The sequence below is a fragment of the Canis lupus genome, chromosome 17 (assembly GCF_011100685.1).
Source record: "Canis lupus familiaris isolate Mischka breed German Shepherd chromosome 17, alternate assembly UU_Cfam_GSD_1.0, whole genome shotgun sequence".
In the NCBI taxonomy this organism is placed as follows: domain Eukaryota; kingdom Metazoa; phylum Chordata; class Mammalia; order Carnivora; family Canidae; genus Canis; species Canis lupus.
The window spans coordinates 24001027-24010765 of record NC_049238.1 but is presented as its reverse complement, the minus strand read 5'-3'; the positions used below and the strand labels follow the sequence as shown (position 1 = coordinate 24010765).

Below are 9739 nucleotides of genomic sequence, written 5' to 3'. Positions count from 1 at the left end.
TTTACATCTGTGCACTGATGCTCGCACCAAGTGACAGCACATCGACTTGTTGACTGTGATCCCTCCTCTTCCTCCCAGCTTCTGTGCGTGTAAATGGCACACCCAAGTCACCACTGAGCCCAGAGAACCAAGCTCATAAAAGAATGACGCCCCGCCCCCACCCCAAGCCCTACTGATCCCAGTCTATTTTAAGCCCCAAATAGAGTTGTAGGCGATCTGCAGGGACTTCAGGCCAGGCTGGCAAGCATCAGGCAGATGGCAGCTTGCAGGGCCCTATGCTTCCCCACACGGGAGCCAGTAAGGAAAAGGGTCATAACGAATGGGTAATTTCAAGGCTCTGAAGAGTGACTCAGACATTCCAATGGGGTTTTTATTTTTCCTTTTTGTTGATGTGTGAAATGCAACTGTAGTCATTTTTTCCAATGAGCTGATAAACGGTGATTATCCGTGGCAGCCTGCAAGCTAGAGTCATCGTGAACAACTCCACATGCCACCATTTTTCTCTCTCCCGCCCCCAACAGCTAAGATAACCAACCCAAGGCTAAGGTCAGAGGCTTCTCCGTCCCAGGAATTGTAGCAAAGATGCAGGGACAAATAGTCATAGGGGGTTGTCTGGGAAGGGTGGTCCCATGGAGAGGTTGGAAGCTTGTGAGCTCAGGCCTAACCACCACCCGTCCCATCCTCCACTCCTCTGCCACCTGGTATGAAGAAAGAGCAGGGAAATGGCTCATTGTGCATCAGAGAAATGGTCATCCAGAACGGGTAAGAAACATAACATTTGGTGAGCTCCGTCTATGGGCCCAGAGCCGAGCCAACTGTCCCCTTCCTTCCACGTATATCATTTCATGGAATCCTCACAACAGTAAGAGCTGCTTGAACCTGAATGCATATGGAATGCCAGGTGCTATGCATACCCAATCTTTACAGGTGTATTGGGCTGCACACATTTGGTAGGAGAGATACGATGCTTCAGGAAGGGTCACTGCTCAATCCTCCTGGTGGCCCTGTATGCCCAGCTGTAGCAATGGAGTAGAGCTTCCCATGGATTTCACATGTAGCGGCTCCTGGTTTCCACCTCACCAGCTGTAGAGACACAAGCTTCCAAAGCAAATTCACTTTACTGGTCAACCAGTTCCTGCCGGGAAATGACAATGGTCAAGAGGAGCTGGGAGGGGGAGGGGCCTGCTGGGTGTCACTGCTGCCTGATGGAAAAATCTGCCTTCCTCCAGGTAAGGGGACAGGAGGACAGACCCTCAGATTGGCATTGCACTATGGCATTGCCCTCACTTCTGGGGGGAAACTCTCTTAGGCGGCAGGATCCCAGAGCCTAAGCCTAGCTGGTGGTATTGGGGGAAGGACAGAAACACATAGCAAGACTGGGTGGTTCTTTTGTGGGCTGTTTAAAGCCATTCTCATTGGGCAGCCTGGGTGGCTCAGCGGTTTAGCGCTGCCTTCAGCCCAGGGCCTGATCCTGGAGACCCAGGATCGAGTCCCATGTCAGGCTCACTGCATAGAGCCTGCTTCTCTCTCTGCCTGTGTCTCTGCCTCTCTCTCTTCTCCCTCATGACTAAAAAAAAAAAAAGCCGTTCTCATTTTGGTGAGAAGCCCTACCATATTCCCCGGGTGTGATGGTGGGGCCAGGCTGGGGTGGGGTAGGGCAGTAACAGTGCTGAATGATGGAAGGGGTGTTTGGGAAGAAAGTTCTGGTGAAGGTCTGACTGTGCAGGGCAAGGAATCAGAGCTCTGCATGTGAGCAAGAGACGGGAGGTGAGATTTTTAACATGGACTTTTTTCTGGTTCAGTTTGTACTGGAGACTGAGTGAGGTTTGCACCCCAAGGTCAATTTCATTTAGATTCAAAGCTTAGAAGTCACAATTTTAAAAAGGGGTGGGGAGAGAGGGATAGATACTTCACCCAAAAGAGCCTTGGTGCCTTGGATTTAAAACTGCCACTAATACTATGGGACTTGAGGGGCGCCTGGGTGGCTCAGGACATGATCCTGGGGTCCTGGGATTGAGTTCCACATCAGGCTCCCTACAGGGAGCCTGCTTCTCCCTCTGCCTGTGTCTCTGCCTCTCTGTGTCTCTCATGAATAAGTAAAATCTTTAAAGAAAAATCTTATGGGACTGAGAGCTACTTTCTCATTAAAATGTGGGCTATCACTCCTCAGAGTTGGCTTTGTTTTGGGTGTGGGGAGGGAGTTCAGGAGTCACTTTAGCATTAAATCCCTGGAAGTTAATGCTCTTTTTCTTTCCGGCTGCTTTTAGGATTTCCTCTTTGTCTCAGTTGTTCTATATTTTAATTTGTTGTGTCTGGGTGTGTATCTCCTTCTTTTGAGAGGGAGGAATTCAGTGGCCTTCTCAAATCCATGGGAGGCCGTAATCATTTATGACAAATTCTCATCCACTTCTTTGAACATTGTACCCCTCTCATTTTTTTCCCTGTGTGCTTCCGAAGCCCCAACTAGATGCAGACTAGATATTCCATTTCTGATATGTCTCTACTCCATAGTTTCATATTTTTCACCTCTTTATCCTCAAAGTTGTTGAGGACGATGTTTGGCACATGAGGAATCATTGCACCCTTTCCCTGGTAAAGGTGGGTAAACATATTTACTTTGGCGGGGAGGAGGGGGCGCTTTTGTTTAAAAGACAAACTAGAAAATGAATCACTAAGAAATAGATTTCTATGAAGAAAAATTGGGATGCAGAATGGTCCTCTATATTTTGCTCCTCCAGGCCGTTTCCCTGGACTGGTAACATTGGCCTCACTCAGCAGCTTGTTAGAAATGCAGAATCTCAGGCCACCCCAGGCCTCCTGAATCAGAATCTGCATTTTAACAAGAGCCCCCTCAAAATTCATACACATGGTAAAAGTCTGAGAAGAGCTTCTTCCTCACAAACTTGGCTGAGAATATTAGAATTGCCTGAGGGTTTTCTAAAAATACTGGCACCTGGGTCTCATTCCCAGCCACGCTGATTTCATTAGTGGGGGTGTGGGGTGGGGTGTGAGCCCTGGGCATTGAGAGGTGTTTTGGTTTTGTTTTTTTGTTTTTTTGTTTTTTAAGCTCCCCTGGTGATTCTAATGTGCAGCAAGGACTGAGGTGTTCAGGTGTGAGGGGCATCTGGGCAGGGGGAGAAGCAGAAACAGAGGATGCACACTCACTCTTTCCCAGGGAACAACCGTCTAACCAGCAGGGGTTGGTCCTGGCTTTCCCCCTCTGAAGGCAGCCGTGTGGCTTAGAGGAAGGAAGTTGCCCTGGGATTCTGGGTTCTTACCCCAATTCTGCCTCTTTTCTAAAGTCTATGTTCCTAATGAAGGACTAAGTGAACCATCTCTCTCGAATTCCTGGTGTCCTTACTGGAAAATGAGGCTACTTATTCCCTCAGGTCATAAGACCTAGTGTTTCCCCTGCATGCTCAGTCCTACCCCCCCATCCCCTCACCCTGGCTTTGGGGTCCTGCTGAAGGGGGCCTCTCCCAGCACTGACACCATCAGCAGCTTCAGGACAGGTGTGCCCCTAAAGGGTACAGAGTGCGCGACTCCCTTGACATGAAGGTAGCAGGGGTCAGAATAGTGGACCCATTGGAGTGACAGTGAAGGGGCACTCAGAAGCCTTCTGGGGTGTGATAGCACTCAAGATCTAGACCTGGGCGGTGGTTTTATGGGTGTATAAACCTTCACTGAGCTATTCACCTGGGAATTGAGCCCTTTATGTAAATTATACCCCAATTAAACACAAAGAGCCAGTGGTGCTCGCAGCAGGCCCCAGGAGACTGAAAAGTTCAAGTCACTTGACCCTCAGGAGCTGGGGACCTCAGCGAGCTTGGGAGCTGAGGCAGAAATGGGGTCGAGGGGGAGAGAAGGAGAGCCAGAGACCCAGACAGACAGGCACAGATCGAGGTGGACAAACAGAGAAGGTGCTTGTGAGAAGCGGACCCAAGTTCCAGGCAGTTGAAGTAGTCCTAGGAGAAAAGGGTAGAGTTTGGCTTCCAAGTAGGGTGACCGGTTTGCCCAGGACTCCCAGTTTTGCCACCAAAAGTTCAGTATTCTGGGAAATATCCCGGGCCAAGGCAGTGGGGACAGCTCAGCAGCAGCCTGCTCCCAGGCCTGACACTGGGCTGGCTGGGGGAATGGAGCAGGCCTCGGAAGAAGCCACCTGCACCCAGAGCCCCCGAGGAGGAGCCCATGATAGGTTAAGTAGGTGGGTGCGCTCCTCTTAGGCCAGAAGTAGCTGAGAATCCCCTGAGAGCCTGAGAGAAGGTAGCGGCCACCTCCTTCGAGGTCCTCGCGTTTCGCCAACCGCCTTCGGGCTAAACAGCCTCCACCTTCGCAGCGCCCATCAGGTTAGCTTGCAATTTTTAGTTGCTTATTGGTACTTTTCTTGGCCCTGAGCCCTCGGGGGTATGGGTGAGGCTTCCTTGCCTTTGCACACTCTTCTAGCTCTGCTGGGGGGTGGGGGCTGCATCAGTGTCTCTGGGGGTTCCTGATCCTTTTGTGCCACAGATCCTTCAGCTTGAAGTTTTGTTTTATTTTTTAAAAGATTTTATTTATTTATTCATGGGAGATAGAGAGGCAGAGACACAGGCAGAGGGAGAAGCAGGCTCCATGCAGGGAGCCCGATGTGGGACTCGATCCTGGGACTCCAGGGTCACACCCCGGGCTGCAGGCAGCGCTAAACCGCTGAGCCACCTGGGCTGCCCCAGCTTGAAGTTTTAATGCTCATATCAGAAGGCGGCTTTCTGCATGTAAATAAGACGTGGAGAGTCCGAAAGAACATGCATCATGCAGAGAGTGCTATCAAAAGGTTTTCTTGGAAAGCATTCGTGATCCAGTCATGGACGCCCTCTTTCATTAACGCTTGACCTACCGAAATCCAGCAGCAGGTGGGATGTTGAGTAGCCACGAGGACAAGTGGTCGACTGCGAGGCCTGCAGCAACCATGGCTGAGTGGGCCCCCCTGGGATCCCTGCACAGGCCCTTGCACCCTCTAGCAGGGAATGCGAAGTTCCTCTTTGTAGTTAATGAAGACATAGGGCTAATTTTCACACCTAAGATATAGGGTGAATCCGAGTTCACCCACACCCCTGAATTCTACCTATATACTTCAGGTTAAAAAGTACTACGGAAGTGAAGGAAAGTCAGGAACAAACCGTAGAGCTGGTGCCTGTGAAGGCCTTAGTCCGTGAGGGACGTGGGTGCTTCTGGGATGGGCAGGGGAGCCTCCTAAGCCGTGAGGCCAAAGCAAGCAGGAGAGCCTGGCCTCTGTATTTCAGAGCTGGCTATGGGTTCTCAATAGGCTTTGTGATAGTAAAAATAACATTTGGCGTGACCCTGGCCTCCTCCCTCCATTCCCGTGTGTGGGAGGGCAGCCGGCTGGCAGTGTGGCCTGGGGGGGACCCGGGGAGCCTGTCTCTGCAGCCCGGAGCGTGGCCTTTGGGGATCAGCCCTGGGTCAGCCCACCCCCTGGCCCACGGAGAGGCTTTGAGGGCTGCTGGGAAAGCCTCTGCCCTTAGGATTCCCTGAACATCCCCCTGTGGAAGACAAGCTCCAGGTAAGCCCTTCTCTTGTAAAGTGAGAGTCCACCTGAGAGAGGTGGTACAGCCAGACAGACCTCAAGCAGGATTGATTAGCAGGAGTGATTTTTTTTTTTTTTTAATATCACCCCATGCAAGAGTGCAGGGGACAGAGACCCTTGGGGCAAGGAGCCCTGTTCCTGGCACCAGCCCAAGTGACCGCCAGCTGGAAAACTGCCTTCTAATTAGCAATCAGAAAATCAAGGCAGAGCAGGACGCCGAGCAGCACGACCCCAGCCGTAGCCGGTGACATCTCCGCCCTCTAGACAGCATGCCCCTGCCCTGCACAGCAAGGCTGCAGACCCCACGAGTTATTTTTATCTGATGGTGCTATTGTTGGTAGTTGAGCTGCTGCTGCTGCTGCTGCTGCGGTGGGTTCCAGCAGCCTTGAGCTCACAGGGACGGTTTCCTGTACGGCTTCCTCCTCCTCCCTCTTGTGAGGTTCCCTCCTTCCGCCAGTGCTCACAAGCAGGCAACTGGGGCTCCTGGAGCCTGCCCCTGGCCCTGGAGGCGGTCAAGGGCCTTGAGACCTTCCCGGGCTCATCCCTACTCCTCCACCCCACTCCGTGTGCAGGGAAGAGGGAAAGCTAGTTCTAGCAGCCTCTCTCACACCCCACAGCTCTAGGAGATAAAAGCACTGCTTTCTAGCAAGCCAGGTTCTCCAAGTCAGTGGCTCTCAAACTGCTTAGACTGTGACTGGTGGCAAGAAAAAGGTCTTTTCTTTTTTTTTTTTTAAATGACCCAGTATACACATCCATATCTACATCAGAATGAAAGGTTTCAGAGAATAACAATCTTGCCATGTCTGCTGCACACTGATTTTTTTTTTTTTTTTTCCTATTCTATTCTAGTTTTCCCTGTTTAAAGATTCTGGTTGCAATCCACAAGTAAATCCATTTCACAACCCAATCAGGATTCATGATTCAGTTTGAAATAATACTGTACCAGATACCTCTTTCTGGAGCTGGTTCTCTTTTCTGGGTGAAGGACACTGGGGTTTCAGGAGGTCCTCTGAACTCGGCACTGCCCTGGTTTGGAGTTCTGTTCATTTTGCAGAAAAGGAAGCTGAGACTCCACCAGCCTGAGTAGCTTGCCCATGAATCAGCCACAGGAGAACATTTATAGCATGGGAGATGGCAAATGCTGCAACTCAGGGCTTTCCCTCCACCCCTTTGGAAAGCCAGCTCTTACTTACCAGCACACTGTTGATTCCCACAGTGGGAATAGTGGGCATTCTTTCTGCTTTTTCTGGTTCCATAGTCGGTATATTCCTAAGCCTTCTGACCTCAGCTTCCTTATTTGTAAATAATATTAAAAACACCCACTTCATGGGGAAAATTATATTCACTGAGTATATTCTGGTAAGTAAGAAGGACAATGACTGGAAGGAAACAAAAATGCAAATAATTATTTGCCTCTGTGATGGGATCTGAAATGAGATCCCAAACTCCACCATCTTGTGTAATATCCATCACTGCTAAATGGAGTTTTTACAGAAAACAAAACAAAACAAAACAAAAAAAACAAACCCAGCTCTATAAAAACCCACACTTTGCAAAAACTGTTGAGAATTTGAAGAAATGAAGGCAACCTGTAGCCCACTTGTGAGCTGTGTAAATCGTAGCCAGTACCAGACAAAAGAGAATTCATGTTTTTCTAATTGGAAATGGCAAAGCAAGTATTCCAAATGGATTGCATTTCAAAGTGGAACCTTCCATGCAGACAGAAGAGAAGGGAGTATTTTGGTAAATAATTCTGCTTCATAGACTATATTGACAAATAACTCCTACATTAATCACTGATTTTCAAAATCGTAGAAATAAGGGCTTTACAGCTTCAAATTTATTCGGTCTGGTGCAGTGGTGCCTCCCGCCTCCCATCTGACAGATTCCTCTGCCTGGTGACACCCAGAGTAGACTCTGAGCCTAGGACTCTATGGGCTCCAGGGCCAGACAGCGGCCTTAGCCTGGCTAGGACCTTCTCCCGTTCATTGCCATCCTGCAGGAGTCTGTATCCTCATCATATTTACAATAACAGCTGTATTAGTTTTATACTTAAACTTATTATCTTACCTCGTTAGAAGTCTAGAATAGGTGACTCTGGGCTAAAATCAAGATGTTGGCAGGGCTGTATCCCTTCTGAAGGCTTCAGGGAGAATGATTTCCAGGTCTTCCCCAGTTTCTAGGGCCCCTTGCATTTCTTGGTTAGTAGACCTTCCTCCATCTTCAAAGCCAGCAACATTTCACCTTCGAATTTCTCTCTGACTCTGGCACTCACTCTTCTGCTTCCCGGTTTTGTGGTAAGAACCCTTGTGATTAGATTGGGCTCACCTGGATAACCCAGGGCCTCCCACACCAGTCAGCTGATTAGCAGCCTTCATTCCACCTGCAACCTTACTTAAATACCCCTTTTACCATGGGACCAGCACATTCATAGGTTCCTGAGATTAGGACGTGGACATCTTTATTCTGTCTACCGCAATGGTTAATGTTTTGAGCACCTACTATGTACCTGGTATGGTTCTAAGCATGTTACTCGGAGAGAGGTGTTTAAGTCTCACCACAACCCTGTAAAGTAGGAATCCATTTCATAGAGGAAGGTGAAGCACAGAGAGGAAATGTAAATTGCCCAAGGTCACACAGCTAGTAAGAGGCAGGGCTGAGCTACAGATTCAGGAGTCTAGTCTCCCAGCCCTTTCTCTTAAGCCATAACCACACTTTTTAGGAACTGAAGTACAGACATACAAGTAGAACTCTACTTAATTTAACCCTCACTTGATGGTCCAGCTGCCCCTATAGGATGTGGCAGTGCCTCAGGTAAATTGATACTGACTGCAATTTGCCACGGGGTTAGACAGCTTTGGGTGGGCTGACCCAGTGGATTTCCAGGGGGTAGGATGTCTGATAAGTCAACCTCCTTCCCCCAGTGGGCTTCTCACAATGGGCAATAGTGATTCTAAACTCTGCTCTGTGGTATCTGACCTCAGCTACTTCTCTTTCCCTCTACTCCAGCCATGTTTTTCTGATACATCCCTCAGAAAAATCAAGTCAATTTTTGCCACAGGGCCTTTGTACTTGCTGTCACTCCCACCTGGAATCTCTCCCTAGTCTACACAAAATTCAAGCATCACTTCAAACAGGCTTCTGACCAAGGATCATCTCTTTAATAATGAGCCAGGCATCAGGCCTACCTTGGTAGGAGGTGTCTCCCTTTTCTCTCCAATACTTTGGTGGAAAGAAGATATTAACATTCTCTTCTTTTCCCTGCTTTCTCTCCCTCATGGTGATGAGGGGCAGACTGCAGGAGTTATATCTGCAGGTAAGGAGGTGTCTTCACCTTGCAGTTTCCCTTGACTCTATGTGTACAAGTGATTCTGAGCTAAAAGCAGGGGACAGGAAATCAAGGGTTGGTTTCTTAACTGCCAGATCTTTAAGGAGAAGAGGGAATAAATCTTGACTTATGGAGCACCTCCTGAGTACTCAGTCTTCACATCCCTGTGCAAGAGATACTAGGAAGGGATGCCTGGGTAGCTCAGCAGTTGAGTATCTGCCTTTGGCTCAGGTAGTGGTCCCAGGTCCTAGGATCAAGTCCTGCATCGGGCTCCCTGCATGGCACCTGCTTCTCCCTCTGCCTATTTCTCTGCCTCTCTCTCTCTCTCTGTGTATCTCTCATGAATAAATAAATAAAGTCTTAAAAAAAAAAAGAGGTACTAGGAAAACAATGCTGCAGATGCTGGACATTAAGAAATTGGCATTAAGAAATTGGCCCCAAGTTACATATGGAGGGGCTGAGTAGGCCTTGAATGCAAGTCAGCCTGAATAACATAGTGAAGTTGCTCTTCCTTTAGGGAGAGAGGAGGTGAACTGGGATAAAGTGAGGACAGTATTGAAGCAATTGGCCAAGTATAGAAAAAATTTTTTCTAAATGATTAATTATTCTATTTAGAAACTTACATGGAGACAATGGGAAACAGAAGTGAAGACTTTGTTTCTGTCCCCAAGGGGTATTTGCATATGGCTACACAACTGTTTTAGCACCATATGTATAAACGACTCCTTTCTTCACTGAGTTGCCTTGGCAATTTTGTCAAAAATCAATGGACTATATTTGTGTCTATTTTTTGACTCCTTCGTCTGTTTCATGGATCTATTTGCCTATCTTGA

General features: G+C 48.6%; 1 long non-coding RNA gene across 1 annotated transcript; it reads right to left on the bottom strand.

Moving 5' to 3' along the window:
- Positions 1-352: 352 nt before the first annotated feature.
- LOC119869808 lies at positions 353-6672 on the bottom strand. Its single transcript, XR_005371849.1, has 2 exons — positions 6529-6672; positions 353-1135 (listed from the first exon to the last, which is right to left on the bottom strand). It is a non-coding gene; the product is annotated as an uncharacterized LOC119869808 (long non-coding RNA).
- Positions 6673-9739: the final 3067 nt, after the last annotated feature.